This window comes from Chelmon rostratus, chromosome 4, assembly GCF_017976325.1.
Source record: "Chelmon rostratus isolate fCheRos1 chromosome 4, fCheRos1.pri, whole genome shotgun sequence".
NCBI lineage: Eukaryota > Metazoa > Chordata > Actinopteri > Chaetodontiformes > Chaetodontidae > Chelmon > Chelmon rostratus.
Genome location: NC_055661.1, coordinates 22,510,088 through 22,526,922, shown reverse-complemented (window position 1 = coordinate 22,526,922; position 16,835 = coordinate 22,510,088).

Sequence of the window (16,835 nt, the reverse complement as noted above, 5' to 3'; positions counted from 1 at the left end):
TTTATGTACTGTGCAAATAGTTAAAAATCATTTCTAAATGATCAGTTATAAAGCCTGTTATTGTTGTTTCATGACAGACTGCACACTGCACTGCGCTCCAGACAGGATGGCTCATTTCTTCATGTTGAGTTTTCCACGGTGCAGTTTCTTATTACAAAATTGTTTGTGACCTCTGAATCTCTGCCAGTGTTTTACTTGTTGAACATACCAGCAGCGTGATGCTGTCTCCCACCGCAAAGAGAAGAAAAGTCAATTTTAGCCAGCAGTGCTTATCAAATGACACTTGATGGAACAAATAAAACATGACCTCAGAAAGATATATCTTAATATGATGCCTAACTTCTGTCAGTTCATCCTAAATGAGACCTTTAAAACGTGTGAACGAGTCAGCCATCTGTCAATGATCAAATAAGATTAATGACTCATAATTATTTGTAGTGCATACAACTCACTCCCAGTAGCATTGAAGCTGAGCTTTGTGCCACTGACAAAACTGTCCAATTGGCAAACTGCAAAAAGCAAAAATAGCAACATAAATGATGATCTGTGCTTCTTCAACTTTTATTCACTTTGTCTCCATCGCTTGATTGTGCCAGTAATAATGCTGCTGGCAGTTTAGCCTACAAGTACCGCGAGTTACCGTCTAGACTGGAGTGATGCATAACAGAAGCCGCTTGTTACGATTCCCGACTTTCACAAACTGACTCATGTAAAGCGGCGGCGTGAGCGCAGAGGAGAGCGGTAATGCTGTGAAAATGTGTCACGGGCAAGGAGGAGGAGTGCCGCTGCGTCTTGTCAAAAGTTGGATCTCAGTAAAGCAAAGGTGAAGTAAACCATTGTAGAAGAAGGAAAGCCATTGTAAGGGAACCTGAGCTGAGTGACCGAGTTTTCAAATCCATTGGGTGCTAGGCAAACCAAGAGGGAGGTTAACATTATAACACATTCTGCAAACGCCTCCACCTTCAAAACCTTGAGCTGCAGATGTATGAAGTGCGAATGCTGAAACCACAAGAAACTTTACATGCCAACACATTGGACTGAAATCTACATTTTATGGACCAGCATGTCATGTTATAGTACCGTGGTAATCTTTGTGTTGTTTTTGCAGAGGTTTCCCATTGTCAGCTTCACTGTGTGGGCACTTTGGTTCTGCCTTCATCACTGCTCAGCATCATTTCCTGCAACCACACACAGTATTCTTTCAGCATGTAGCATCATTAAAAAAAAAAAACACACAGCCATGCATTTTTTATTTAGTCTTTATGTGCTTACCAAAGCGTGACATCCAGACAGGTAGGGGACCAAACTAGCTTACCATGAGTTTGCCCCCACGTCTGAATGACAGCTATTGAGCCTGAAATGATAAACAAATTTTGACTGTCAGTTAACTTTTGGCGTGCTGATTAGCACAGGTAGGCTTGAATCATGCAGCTTCCCCTTATACAGCAGGATTTAACTGGAAAATCACCAAAGAAAAAAATCAACAATGCTGCCAAGTGTTACTTATTAGAGAGGGGGGGTCCGGAGGTTATGAAATGGGTGCTGGAGGATTTGAGCCAAAAAGCCGCACAGAGAAGTGGACAGTCTGCAAGTTTGAGGTGGCACTGACAAACTGGCAGTCATTACCGACAGCTCTGCTTTGGCATGCTGAGAGGTGAGAAAACTGCAAGGCACACACTGTGAATCAAATTAAATGAGCTCCAAATGATGAGTTTTTTTTTTTTTTTAGAGAGAGAAAAATATAATTACAGAAATCAAATGATGCATTGTGGAAAATTTGAATCAGCAGGCTGGATGGGATTAAAAAAAACAAAAAACAAAGGTACAGTCAGGGAGAAACAGGCCAGAGCGATCACAGGAGGATAGCGCTGTCCATAAATTACTCCGACTTCTCGTTGCAGTGCGCCGATCACTGGGCAGTGCAACTATTGGCATGAGGCAAAATTTGGTGTAGAGAAGGCCTGGCTCAGACGAGATATTAGGCCGTGAGTGAAGCCCAAACTCATCCATCATTAGCTTCGTCTTGTCTACAACCCGGCAACCACCCTCAAAAGTCTCCTAACTCATCTGCCAAGGATGGATGGAAGACCAGCTCTCCAGCCAACGTGGTTTTCATTAGCTAAGCAAATGCTTTAGCCAAGCTTGAAACACCACTACCTGCTTGCTTTGCTACTTTTTTTTTAATAGATCGTGTCATTCAAGTGCTTCTTGTTTAATGTACAGACATCAGGGCAGGGTGATTTAAAGCTCTAAAAGGAGATTGTATAAGGATAACACTACTGTTTGCTGGGTATTTGATGGCCTCTATAACTGTGGATGAATAGCCATAATGTCGTTATGCCACTTCCAGACTCAGCTTTGATGTTTAGTGGACAGGAAACTGAACCCACAACTGACTCCTCGGCCCAGTCCCAACGTCTGCCCTCACAGACCTGCATTCCCAATAAGCCCCGAGGCTCTGAGCTGTTTCACTGTGAAAACCATGAGTGGTTGAGAGGCCTTTCATTTACGTTTGAGCTCTTCATGCACACTTTATGTAAGTCTGCAATGCTGCTGACTTTCTGTAAGGGAACGGCCCACGATTCATAACGTTAAAGAATGGAGGTAACAGGAAGTCCGAAATCATCAAGAGCAAGTTTACATATAGCAGCAAGCATTGATCCTTGTTCTTTACTTTGTGAATCCTGATGATTTATCGGCATCTGCTCTAATGAAACGTTACTAACAACATACACGCTATTATTAGATTCAGAAAGTGAGGAAGAAACTTTCCTATTAAATAAAGTCATCAGAATAATGAGTCTCGCACTCAGGTGGCCACAGGTATCCCTTTGTCCCAGGTAAGACGTCATTTCCTTGTTAAGTGTTTTGAAGCCTCATACCCTCTCACTCCTCAGTGAGACAGTTTGGGAAATTCACTTTTAAGATCGCTGACTTTAGGTTCTCATGCAGTCCACAAACCCTGGTCTCCTGGGTGAAGGTCCTGTGTATGACCCACCACTCTACCCCAACCTCCACCCTCTAGGAACTTTGCCACTCTTTCTGCAGAGCAACTGCTCCATGTAAAATATCCGGGGATGGGTTAACATTGGAATTAGTGGTTGGCACATGTCATACGGATGCTAAATTGTACCCTGTGCATCTGTATGAGTGAATATGATACACAATATGATATACAAACAAGACATATACAGCAAAATGTTAAATAGTGAGCTCTACTCAGTTGTCACCAGAAAAATATTTCTGCAAACGACTGATATGTTGAAACCTGATGATTCAAACTACTTCATATTGATACCTTTTGTAGAACCGCCAATATCATATGCATGAAACAAACAAATTTGCCATATCCATGTTTTGTAGAAACATACAATGCCAGTATTTTATTCTGGCAATGGGTTGGTGGATTTGGCTACAGAACCAGGCTGTTTCCAGTCTTGCTTCATGTCTGGCATACCGAGACTGGTATCAATCTTTTCATTTAACCCTTGTCAAGAAAGAAAGTAAAGGCATTTCTTGAACTACTCCTTTAATCAAACTTTGAAAACTTTCAGTGCTTAGGGCTTAGGTTGACATTAGGACTGGGCCTCTTGTACTGCAGCAGGACTCCTGCACTCCCCATAATAATATCAGATCAGAAGACAGAGATGCTGATTAAAATCACAATCCATACGAAGTCTTAAGTCCAGGGGGCGGACAATACAATAAAAACACCAAATAATAATAAAACAGCTTAAACTCTGTTTTGAAGGAAGCCACACAAATCCCAAAATAAGTGCAGGGGGATATTGGATCATTTGTCAAGAAGGAAATCCTCCAGTTTGCGAGGGATGGGACGGAGGCAGCTCCAAACTCTCAGCTCCTGATCTCATAAAGGTTTCGACGATGTTAAAATCTGGTTGCTGGGGAGGCCACAGAAGAATCCTGTTCTTAATAGGGTTCATGAGACCACTCTTTGATTTGTTGAGCAGTGTTTATGGGCGCATCAGGTTCTTGGAAAACAGGATCATGGTTAGCTAACAGTGTTTGCACCACCTGGACCTGTAAAATATTCTCATTCTTTGGCTGTTATATGACCGGGCAGACCAATAATCAGATCTAATGACACGACCCAGCTGCTCACACCATTACAGAGCCAAAATATTAAACTGCTGGCAACAGTCAATGCAGACTGAAGGCATCCTTTGGCTTTTTCCAAGCATAAAGCTGCCTGAGTGAAGGAAAAAAAAAAGGGTGAAAGGCGACATGACTCATCAGACCAAATTTTGGTCTAAATTGTGGAAACTTGCAGAAAACAGGACAATGAGCAAACCTCTTGGTGCTAATTGGCAGCTAACTTAATATGTGACACCTGCCTGATTTATTGCGCTTTAACTACTTCAAGGTCAGCCATTTCTAATGTCTCGTGGTTAGCTTTCCTACCGCTGTCATTCAGGATTATTTGAGCGGATCAAAACACAAGCAGAAGTGATGAAGACTGAGTTTGAAATGTTGATTAATGGCCTTGTTTGCTCCTCTTGAGATTAGACTCTGCGAGTTCAGTCACATTAGTGTGATCAATGGTGCCGAGATTTAAGTGAACAGAGACACTTGCTGCTCTCTTCTGTCCACATTTTCACAGTCTGCTCTCTCAGCTTGTCAGCATGCATCTCTCTGCAAACTTACTTTGACATCCTTAATGCTCATTAAGAACGATGTTTCTCATGTATAAAGGTTAGTGCTGACATTCAGATACAGCATTTCTCTGAGGTGTAATCAGACAGGATCAATGTGATGTTGCACCGCATAACTTCCTTGTCTGTACTATGAAGCAGCACTCTGATAATATGTGGGCGGGGGACAGATCGAAATTCAGACCAATTGAACCTTACATGACCTGCAAGCATCTTAAACCTTAGATTGTTTGTCTCAAACTTATTTGTGTAGGAAAGACATCATTTAATTGTACCCAGGAGACTCAGAGGGCATGACACCGAGCCGCTGAGTCACTCCCTGCGAAGTCCAAAGCCCCTCCCCTCCACCTCCACTGCATACATGTCTGCAGGAGAGATCAGACTATGCTACATTCCTTCCTTCATGTCCTCAGTCCTGATTATACCCAGACACAATACGTCTTGTTCTTCAAGGTTCCCAGCTCAGAAGACGGACCGCTGGGAGAGGTAGCGTCTGAGAGCGAGGAGGAGGCAAAGACGTGTAGCTGTCATGACGGGCCTCTATGATGATGACGGTTTCACAGTGTACCACATGGTTCATGTTGATTCTGTTGATATATTTTGCTGATTAGAGGAAATGGGAGCAGCTGCATACTGATGCACAGTGTAGTTTTCAGAAAGCCTGGACTAATCAATTCATTGAATGTGGCTAAATGGGCATAATCCACAAATATCCTATATGATACCTCATGAGGTTAAATAACTGCCGCTGCATGCATCGTCGCCGGTTCATGAACTTTCTAATATACGAGGCACAAACACAAATATGTAGTGCTTATACAATATGAACATCTTCATCACAGCAACATCTGGCAAGCATGCATGGGACATTTTTCTTCTGCTTACCTCATTTCATACAGCCAGTCAGTTTGTCTGGTATTAAATGAAAAAGACCAGGAGTCTATAATCATGTGTGCTCTAAGCTAAATGCTAATATCAGCATGCTAACTGTCTCACATTGAGAATGCTAACATTCTGATGTTTGGGGATGCAATATTTACCATGCTCACCATTTTAGTGTTTGCGCTTAACATGCTAACATATGCTAATTAGCAGTAAATACAAAGAACAACTGCATTCATTTAGCAGGTGTTTGGTCATAAACCAAAGAAGAACCTTGACCACATTCATTCTCCGGACACCATGGAAAACTGTACCAAATCCAGCAAATTACTTTGAAGAGGTTTCACCCAAATGCACAAACGTAAAGCTCATGGTAGCACGGCAGGAAAAGACGGGGGATCACCGCGGTCATGAAGATTCATCCTCTGGGGATCACGATTGTCTGTCTAAAATTCCACGGCAAGCCATCCAATATTTGATGATTTGTTTAAGTCTGGACCAAAGTGGCAGGCTGACAGACAAAGACTGCCACTCCTAAAGCCATGGCACTAGCTTGGCTAAAGGGAAATAAGGGTCCCCTGCTGGTCTTGAGGCTTTGGTGATTACAGAGAGCTGCAAAGTCATTGAGAGAGAGAGATTTTTGTTCTTTTTTTCCCACTTAATTCCATGTCCTGTTTATTAGATTTTTGTGTATTCACTTTATTTACCTCATGCTGTCAGACTTTTTATATGGTTTGGCAATATTTTTTGGAACAGAATGTCGTGCCAAAGATTCACTGAACTGAACTGTGAGATGGAGAATTTGATCTGAATTTCAAAATGGCTTTATTAAACTACAAGCACAGAGAAATAATAAAATCTGTGTGTAACACTATTGTAAAAACATAAAGGGCACACACACACACATGCACGCACACACCTATAAAACATTACACAGAATGATAAGCAGTTCCTCCACTACACAGGACATAGTGTTCTACTCACAGGCCTACAATCACTTGACTTCCTCAGTCTGCAGACGTCTACACTCCAGACCCTCTGAAATACATCAAGCTCCTCCACATTGACATATTATTCATATTCAGCCCTCAGGCGCACACACAGACCAGCAACTTCCACATTAATTTTGGCTCCACCAGGCCGACAACCTGCAATTTGCTTTGCCTTGTGAACTGCTGTGTGAGGCAAATTGCCAATTTAGCCTGATGAAATGAAAAAGAAAAGACCACAGTGTGCACGTCTTTGTCTGCATTCTGTGCAGAACACATCCGACACAGGAAACAGAAATCTGAGGGAATCTTACCAGAGATAAGATGGCAAGGGAGACCACACGAAATACCTGATTCACAGATTCAGGTGTGTTTCAAAAAACAAAAACAAAAAACACACACACATTTGGACCAAAGTATGGTAAAAAAAAAAAAAAAATACCGGCAGCTAGGGCCCCATGAGGATATAACTGTTGTTGGAGCATCTGAAAGTGGCCCCTGGGGAAATGTTAAGCCTGTTCCCCTCTGTTGCCATCAGCAGGACTGGCTGCTGCCCCTGCAGCTGCTGCTGTGGACTCCAACTAAGTTTTCCTCTCGTGGATACTTCAAGCCTCACTGATCTGCATGTGTCCCGCAACAGCACTCTTAAAGGAACATACAGTGCTTCCTGGAGGACATTTTTTAGAAAGAATATTACAGTCTGGAACGAGATAGATCAGAGACAGGATAATGGAGGCCAATGGCTTTCTCACAAAGTAAACAAAATCTAATTTGTGTGTGTGTGTCGTTTGTATTATTACAGAAAGATTATAAAACAGACCATTTTGTAAGACATACCTCCCAGGCGGTAGGCTTGTGAGGCGTATACCTCTCCATAGTTATTGTGCTCAAGAGATCAACAGAAGCAATTCAGAATAAATTTGACCTCGGTTACATTCCAGCATCAATAGATCCAACATGCTTCCCAGCAATGTAAAAGATCACTAAAACAACACCAAACTGGACACGTCTATCAATCTTACGTTTAAGCTGGTCACGTCAAATGTAAAGATTTAAGAACAGAAAGCTTAGCTTTACAAAGGGCCATGTGACAGACCATGAAAGGAAAGATGTAATCTGCGTTGGCCACCAGCTTCTAACCACATCACAGCACTCGCTCCAATAGCCTCCGCAGCCGGGCCGCCTCAGCGGGGATGAGAGCAGACAGGACTCCTGGAGGAGGGATCAGTTCGTAAAGGGGGACCCGTCCATCTGGGAAAGTGAACATTTAGAAACAAAGGTCTAATGGAGTCAAACTCAGCATGTTAGCTGTTTCTCATCTTCAGGGAGACTGTGTACAGACACATACTGTACTTTATATGCTTACACATATAGAGATGCTATTTTTGCGTAGCATCATATAGGGATGATGAAACATTTCCGATGAATTGACTTTAACTCTCCAAACGGTATTTTGGTTCTTGGAAGTTTCAGTTTTACTCAAACACTTAAGTGTGTTTTCTAACTGTCACACTGCCAAAATCCAGATGAAAATATTAAAATGCTCATATGAGTCACCTTCAGTTATTGTTGTGTACTCACAGCATTTAAGCTTGTGGGACTTATTGGACAGATTTGGCCTCTGAGGCAACATACAAGCTGTCCTGCCTTCTTGGTGCAGCTTGTGAGAGACAGCAGAGGGCTGAAAGCAGTCCCCCTCGTTGTTTTAGCTGCTTTTATCTACAGATAATTCTCATAGAAAGACTCTAGAATGGATCATGAATCAAAGGTAGTGCAGTATAAGACTGCTCTTTGAAGTAAAGTTAGAAGTAAAAGATTTCCATTGTCGACATTGGAAATGGTAGTTTGGTTTTGTCGAACATTTTATGTTTAAAATAGCAGCATTTGTCTCTATCAAGGAAATTATAGGTGATCATAGGATTTGTGCATTATACTGCAGCATATATTAACATTATGGAAACTATGATGACCAGTTCAATCATAAGTGATTATTTGCTAGATTCAGAATCAGCTTTATTGGCCAAGTATGTGTACACATACATGGACCTATTGCTGACAGATATCTGCATAATCATTAAGCACTGGTTTCACTGATACATATAACGGCCACCTGCTAATCAAGGCTAATTTAATGCTAGGCTAGCTCAAGGTTGTGGACAGAATGTGTATGGTGTGACCAGTTTTGTTGAGCGATTGTAAAAATATAAATGTTTTTAAAAATGATCAGCAGTAACTGACAACAGCAGCAGCTCTATAATTAACAAACATTTAACCACACATGCTTTCCTGTGTTGCTTTATCACAAAATGCATCTGCAACTATTCAATGTGTATTCATGTTCTCTTTGGGAACGGCACAATTTTGCAGTCTGCAAAGTCGTATCGCCCACATCTTGGTGTGGTGGTGGTGCTGAAAGAAAGAACAGTCTGTCACTGCAAAGATCACAGAAGTGCATCTCACGTTACCCCGAGGACTCATTGAGAAATAAAGTTGCACCAGATAACTCAGTGCTGCTGACAAATCCTCGCCTTGTCCGCTGGGTCCAATTCCTACAGATACACGATTTGAAAAGTACATTTAAATCAAGTGGAAAAAAAACACCACATGTATTTTGAACATAGCTGGATTAACCCACTAGAGAGGGAGGAAAAAAAGAGGTGTGGACCCCTGATCCCTGTTCTGTCCACTCTATGTGTACTGTGCACCTCACACATCTCCACATGGCACCTTCATTATATTTTACATCAAGCCCCAGATACTAACCAGTAACAGGTAATTTCATTATGCACAATTCATCTAAGACACACATTGCAAATATAAAAAACTACAATACCAACTGAAAAAATAAAGGTCTTCAAACTGTATTTAACAAAGGATCCTTTTACAAGGGGTGCTAGGGGGCATGCCGGCTAATAATTACCACCTTAAGGCGCTCATGTTTGCAGAGGATTCTAGATAATTAAGCAGAGCATATAACCAAACCACTTTCTACCAACTGATTACCACAAGAAATTACCGCCTTAAGGCCCTCATCTTTGCGGTTGACTCTTGATAATCAAACGGAGCATATACCCAAAACACTTTCCACTGACTGAATGGCCCATCGCTCGTTGCAGCTGTGCAATGCAGAGATGAGGTGCAGCTTTGTGTTACCACATTTCACCAACATCTGGGGCTGAATCTCCCCTGACCTCAGACACCTCTGGTCTTCCACATGTTCCTATATTTCACTTCAGTTTAGGCAAATATAATAAATTGCACTTGCTAAAAACTAGGTCAGGGCAGGGGCTATAGGTTGGAATAACCTGTTTATTGCCCAGGGAATCCTTCAGTATTACTGAGTTCTCTTTGAGTGTGAGCTAGGAGCATTACAGTCACAGTGGAACATTTCATTAGGTGCTGAGTGTCTTTCCAGTCAAAGATCTGGGCGGACAAAGGTCCAGTGATTGTCCAATTTAATATTTCCATAAGCAACTCAAGGGAATGGGGTCATTCTGGCCCCTGAACATGTCACCGGATATAAGCTCTCAAAAATGAGAGATAACGAATTTGTGATGTTCTGCTCTATCACGACTCAGGCAGAGGATGTGGTTCATGATATTAATCTGTACTTCTCGTAAACTTCAAAGTAGATGCACAAACAGAAGTCACCGTGTCATGTTTTGATATAGACTGCTTTCAGTTTCTGGGTCTCACATCTCTCTCTCATCGGTTGCAACCAATTATTAGGCCATGGCTGCAACAAGGGTGCAGAAGACACAATGAAGTTAGAGGGAATACAATACAAGTAAGCGATACAAGTAATATAAATGTTATTTTCCTAAGTCACTTAACATGACCTCATTACATGCCCTGGTACATACTCATTCTTTTACTTCTTTAGTTTTACTTGTTTGATTGGCGGAAGAATGGAAAAGAAGAACAAATGAGTAAAAGACTTAAATGATTTCAACAAATGGGGATAATATGAAATTTCCACTTCCTCCAAGTTAAAAATGATTTCTCGTATGGGTTTGCTGAATCTGTACTTATTGCACATAGTCGTTTGAAACTGCAGCTATGAATATTTTTTAAAGAGGTGAATTCAAGCCGTCTGTTTTGCTCCAAATACCATCCCTCAATCCTGACTGCTTACTCTTCTTTTCCACAGGTTATACTGCTTGTGCAGCTAAAACACTTCTGCAGAAGTGGTGGGAAGCTAACTTTTTTGATCAATATTTTGACCTCGTTATTTTTTTTCAGAATACTGAAGAACTGTGCAGCAGCCTTACTGAGTCAAACGTCCCACAGTGATTAGAAAGTGTTACAGCTCTGTGTGTGACAAATAGTGACAAGCCACCACTTCAGATTTTCTGAGAGCATTTCAGAATGATAAATTCCCCACAGCTATGCCCTGCCTTATTTCACAATTTGTTTTCCAAGATCACGAGTGGCCTGTAATATGAAAGCCAGACATGAATCACCGTGGCAGAACAGGCCAGTGTTCATCCTTGAAGCATGTGAAACTAAAGAAGTACAAGGCAAAACAATGTCTCTTTCCAAAGGATATAGTGCTCTAATCCTGTGGACGAGGCTTTTCTGCATCAAAATAATGTGCACCAATATGAGCATACTCATTGAATGACTATGCGCTGTATTACAGATGAAATAATACTTAGATCTCCCCTTACAAAGTGTCATATGTATCATTTCTTTATACTTTTACTCTTACTAGTTAAAGTTCATAGAGTTCATGAACAAAACATGCATTTCCACTGCAGGAACGTTCCCCAGGGAACCTTTAGAGGAACTCTTAAGAGTGTTTCCACTGCAGGGACCAGGATCTAAATTATGTTCCAGGGATAGCATTTTACCCCCCCCAAAGAGGGGTTAATAGTTTCCAAAACTAGGAACTTTGGGATTGGGGCTTGCAGCGTTGAACATTTCGGATTGGTAGAGTACATGCAGCATTTTATTTCAGCCATAAATTTAAAAAATCTGCAAATGCAAACTAGTATTTTGTACATTGTGCTTTGACACATCAACATGGAGTTCCAGGAGAAAGCATACAACAGACAGACTGATGATAAAGTCAAGCCAGTCAGCATTGTTGCATAGTCTCGTGCAACAATGACCTGTAAAAGCAGCCGCTGCACAGGTACGCATGCATGACAAAAATCAGAAATGCAGAACCTACGTTTCAAAACGCAGCCTTATTGGTCATTAATACACATTTCTTGTCTACACATTTGACCCAATTAAGACCCAAGTAAGCCTCTGTGAGATGTCCAAAAAACAACAGGTCACAAGCCCAAACCTGAGCAGAAGGCTCCAAAATGTGCCGTGACTTGAAACTGATGAGGAGCCCACCGAAATTAGATGCAAGACATGTCATTCACATCCTTATCTAGCACGCAAAACAGGCACGTTTTATCCAGGCTCAAAGAATTTCAATCATCCCTTATTTGATAAACACCAAAAGAGTAAGGAGCACAACCTATTGCTGACAAACCATCTCTTTGATGGATGAAGGAAATCACAAAAACCGAGCAGGTTTATATCGAGACTGTGACCAACAATGAAGTCACCTTGGACTTCCTTGGGCTGACTGAACTCCGCAGTCCATAACAGATGGGCTTGTGAAGCTCTTCCATGACGCGGGCTGGGATGACTGGATGGCAAAGTTGGCCGTTGGTATTTGCGATGTCATTTTACCAAAAACTATGGCAACTGGTTATGGTAGGGGATTCCCTTGCTGATGGCAAGGTTCCTTACTGTGACACATTTAATTGTTCCATTGTCAAGCCACAGCTGTCTCTTTTTTTTTTTTTTTTTTAACGGAAATGTGGAGCAAAAAATACTGCCATGCTGAAGAAGCTGTTATATTCTTTGTGAATCCAGAGAATTTTCACAATATCAGATGTTCTGCATGGAGGCATGAAACATAGACTATCACCAGAATTTAAGTGCAGCTGGCTACAAGTGGTAACAGTGACCTGCAGCATCTCTGCACATGCTTGACATTGGCAACATTTTGAAGACATCCAAGGTTTCAGAAGGAAAAGCTGACCACTGGAGAATGTAAAGATGAACTCACAGTGGCCATTGGAAAGTTCACACTTTTGCTTTCTTGGTGAGGGCCACACACTGTTTCTAATGCCGATGCTGACTGGAACAAGACAGGGTTGAGGGTTGTGAATGGATGGACCTGTGGACAGCAAATAGCAGGCTCAACAAGGGGCCGTGAGGTGCATCTTCATCATCTACCATGCAGGAAGCTGAAGTGGAGGACAGAGAGGGAGACACCGAGGAGAACAGTGAGGAAGATTGCGTTTAGACCACGGTATGTATGGGGTCAGTACCAAACACCTTCTCCTGGTACTCATCTGATTACCTGACTAAAACGCAAAATATCAGTAGTGACTGACTTCTCCAACCTACAACATAATGTGCAGACAGTCAATGGTGAATGCTTTTACCTTCAGAAAGTAAACAATCCTGAAAATCAGGAATTGTATTTCACTCCAAAGAGACTGAAAGAAGTGGTTGATAATCATGCAATCATTAATATGTGTTTCAGTTTTGTACTGTGGGAGACTACAGCCTCCCTGCTCTGGACGATTGGGAATGAGACACTTACTGGAACAGTCACCCCCATCATCTCAGCTATCCCATCCCATCATCGCTATCTCCATCAGCTCAAAGTTCTACTTCACCATCTCCTCATTCTCCTTCCTGTTAAATCATCTGTCTTTTCCTTTGTTATTTTTTTCTAATTTAACCAGCCAAATGGACCCGGAGCTAGGTCAGTAAACAGCAGATGTGGCAGTGAAAAATAGCAGCTATTAAGTGAGTGACTGAACTGCTGATGTTCAGTACTCAACTGTTACATCATGCATAAAAGGGGCATGCTGGCTTTGGTGTATTACAGCACAACAAAGCCGAACAAAAAAATACAAATATTCTGGCACGAGGCCACATGAATTAATCACAGCTCAGCAATTAAATGACTCTGACTGTTGTAAGTCTTGGCAGTGGACTGCAGTGGTGAGTGTTATTGTTGTAACTTTGACCTTCAGTCAAACAGAGGAAATCAGAGAGCACATTTGTGGAATCGCGGGTGGTCTTAAGGAGAAAATGAGCCCTTTCCCATTATCACTACAAAAACAACACATGAAAGGACACGCATAGCATGTCCACACACGGGACTCTTACAATATAATCACATCGTGTGTGTGCACACAAACACGGTGATCAGCCTCCTGTCTGATCACAGCTGTCAGGAATCATCAGATAAGAAGCGCTCATCTGGTTTCTGCACTGAAAATTCTCATTTAATGACAAACACAGACTGTCTGACTCTTCTTCCACCCCGAGGCAGGCCACTCTACAGATACACACTCTATTGTTCTCACTCTCATCCTCTTTATCCGCCTCCCGTCTGTCCACTATGTGTCCAAATACCTCCAAATACTTGCCTTTACTTCCCCCACTGACTGCCAAATACCCAGAATACCAGCGTCCTTTTCCATCTGGTGGGACCAATCTATTCAAGGTTTCCTGTGTAAAAGTGAGCTCTGGGGAATTGGACATTGCGAAGCTTGGCCTGGATAAAAGGCATCCACGCTGCATTGCAGATATTCCTGCTTTGCACAAACAGATAATGGTAGAAATTTCTCAGAAATCGTAAATATCTTTTTAAAATCTCCACATAGAAAAACGCAGTGAAGACGCCTCAAGTAGAGGAGAAGTTCAGGAGTGTGGTCTGATTCATATCTCCATCAGATAAATGAAAATAACACTCTTAGCATCGTGGGAACTTTTTTAATGTCAAGTTGAACACACCCAACTCAGTTTGCGTGCATTACATTCATATGCACACACCGAATATGAAAAGAAAAAGGAAAGCGAAGTGCACGCCAGTGAGCCTTTTCCTGTTTTTCTTACAGTAATGATGACTTTTCCACGTCCACCTTTCTTACGAAACAATTAGAAAAGAAAATCTGCTCATGATCCATCACAAAAATAGAAATTGATCCTGTCCTGAGCTCAACAGGTTTCAGTTGATACCGTGACCCAATATGACATTGTCAGACCAAACTCGTTCTAACTTGCACATCTGGCACTTCGCTCATTTCCCTCAGCCATACCGGGGCTAATGGGAATGTCTAAATATCGGCTTACCGTTCCTATCTGACCCCTAGTTTGCCCTCCGTGAAAAGGACTGATGTATTAGTCTTATGTTGCCTACTCACAGACCTCTTTTGCACCACAAAGAAAACATATGCAGCACCCTTTCAAAGGTCTGTTTTTGTTTCCACACTGTTTGACCGATGCGTTTTTTTTTGGTTCAGGGGTGCTCTCTTTGGTCAGAGCGCTGGATCTGTGTGCTACTGATGAGGAGACCCACTGCAAAGGTATTCTGTGAATGCATGCATATATGCATATCTGTGTGTTTATGGGAGAGAGGGGTGGTTGACACCCTGTGTTATAGTTCTTGATTCACAGAGGCTTCACATACCGTAAAAAAAAAAAAATCCTTTATATGTGGTTCTGTGTTCATGAGATACTTATTTCATAATTAACCTTTTGCTAAATGGTGATTTCCAATAGTAGCTTAACCCCGTAATTAAGCATGTCAGGCCTGTCAAGCTTTAGATTTAGCTGCATGTTGAAGTGGTGGCTCAGTACTGTAGAAAAAAGTTTCTTTTTTTTTTTTTCCAACATCCAAACCCCAAAAGAGAAGCACAAAAGTGAAGAATGTGAGCGACAGTGTGTTTGACCAGGTGCTACTAGCCTCTACCAGGGTGCAGGCTTATGTTTCTGGGTTTATACCCCAGCAACCCAAGCCAAATTCATTATCTGACATTCACCAAGCACAATGGTTAGTGCTCGTCCTATACGCCTTTTTCTGTTGTAATGTTAAAAAATACTGAAAATACTAACTATGCAGTAAAAATTCAACCTCTCTCTTGATTGTCCAAGAATGCTGTATTATTATTACTATTATTATTAGTATTAGTAGTATTAGTAGTGGTATTAGTATTAGTATTAGTAGTAGTATTAGTAGTGGTAGTAGTAATAGTATTTATTCAGCAGTGGTTCACTGAAAGCAACGCTCACCCTGATCACAGTCACACAGTTACACATTCACAACCTTACAGTTACACATTCACACCTGGAAGCTGCTCAGTGGAAGGTCACCGCTGGCCCGAGTAAAGGTTAAGCAGCTAAACAGGTATATCAGAATGAAATAAGAGTCTGAGCTTACTTATCATCATACATGTAATACTAGAACAAAGTAGCTCTACACTGCAAGAACAATGTTTTTGTCTTCCACACGGATCATAAAGTGGTGAGGATGCTGACATTTTGCATGTGCAGGGTTGCCAACTTCCAACAACCAGCTGGAGTGAGAACCTGTTTTTCTCAGAGATTTCTCCCAATACAATGGACATGCAAATTTCCACAGACTTTACTGTGGACAATCTTTACTGGAAAATCCTGCCCACGTGTAATGATAGCTCATCTAGCTACCGAGGCTGTCACCTCTTATTTTATTCTAGTTTGAAAGTGGGAAAACTAACTGTCAAGGTTTACAGTCTGTAAGCACAGCAGACCGTGTTAAGCAGTCTGCCTTGTCTAGCAGAGGGTGCTTCTCCCTATTGATCGGTAAACTACAGTAAGCTAGTTAATAAAATGGAGGGCAGTAGTGGAGAAAGCCGTGCTGATGTGATAAGTCTGCTTCTATAAACTACTTATGTTCCATGCACAGCAACAGCAACTAGTGGGAGCAGAGCGTAGTGGAAGGTGAATAATCTTAAGTCTGCGACTAGACAAAAACAGGCCAGCACGCAGGTCTTAAGAGAACATGCTGTTTATTTTAGTAATTACAACTGGGTTTATTCAATTTCCTCATTTCTGACAGGTCCTCTTCAAAGGCCTGATGAATAGCACAACGAAACACATGAAAACTTTGAGCCACTGGTGTCACTTTTCTTGCAAAATGAGGCCCAACTGTTTTGTTAGGAAAGCTTCATTCTTCAACCAAATGAAAAGGGGGTAAGAGGAAAATTCCCATCCTCTTATTATACTGGTTTAAATCTGATACATCTAAATATGAATCCCATGTCGAAAGCGGATAGACGCCATATGTTTTTTGGATTGAAATGGCTCAAGCAGGACAGAAAAACACCCATAGAGCTGACATAATTTATGTCGTTCGAGGCTCATTCAAAAGATTTGTCTCTTTTCGCTCTCCTTTTTGCTGGCAATGTTGCCTGAGTAGAGATTCGATTTTAGCGAGAAGTCA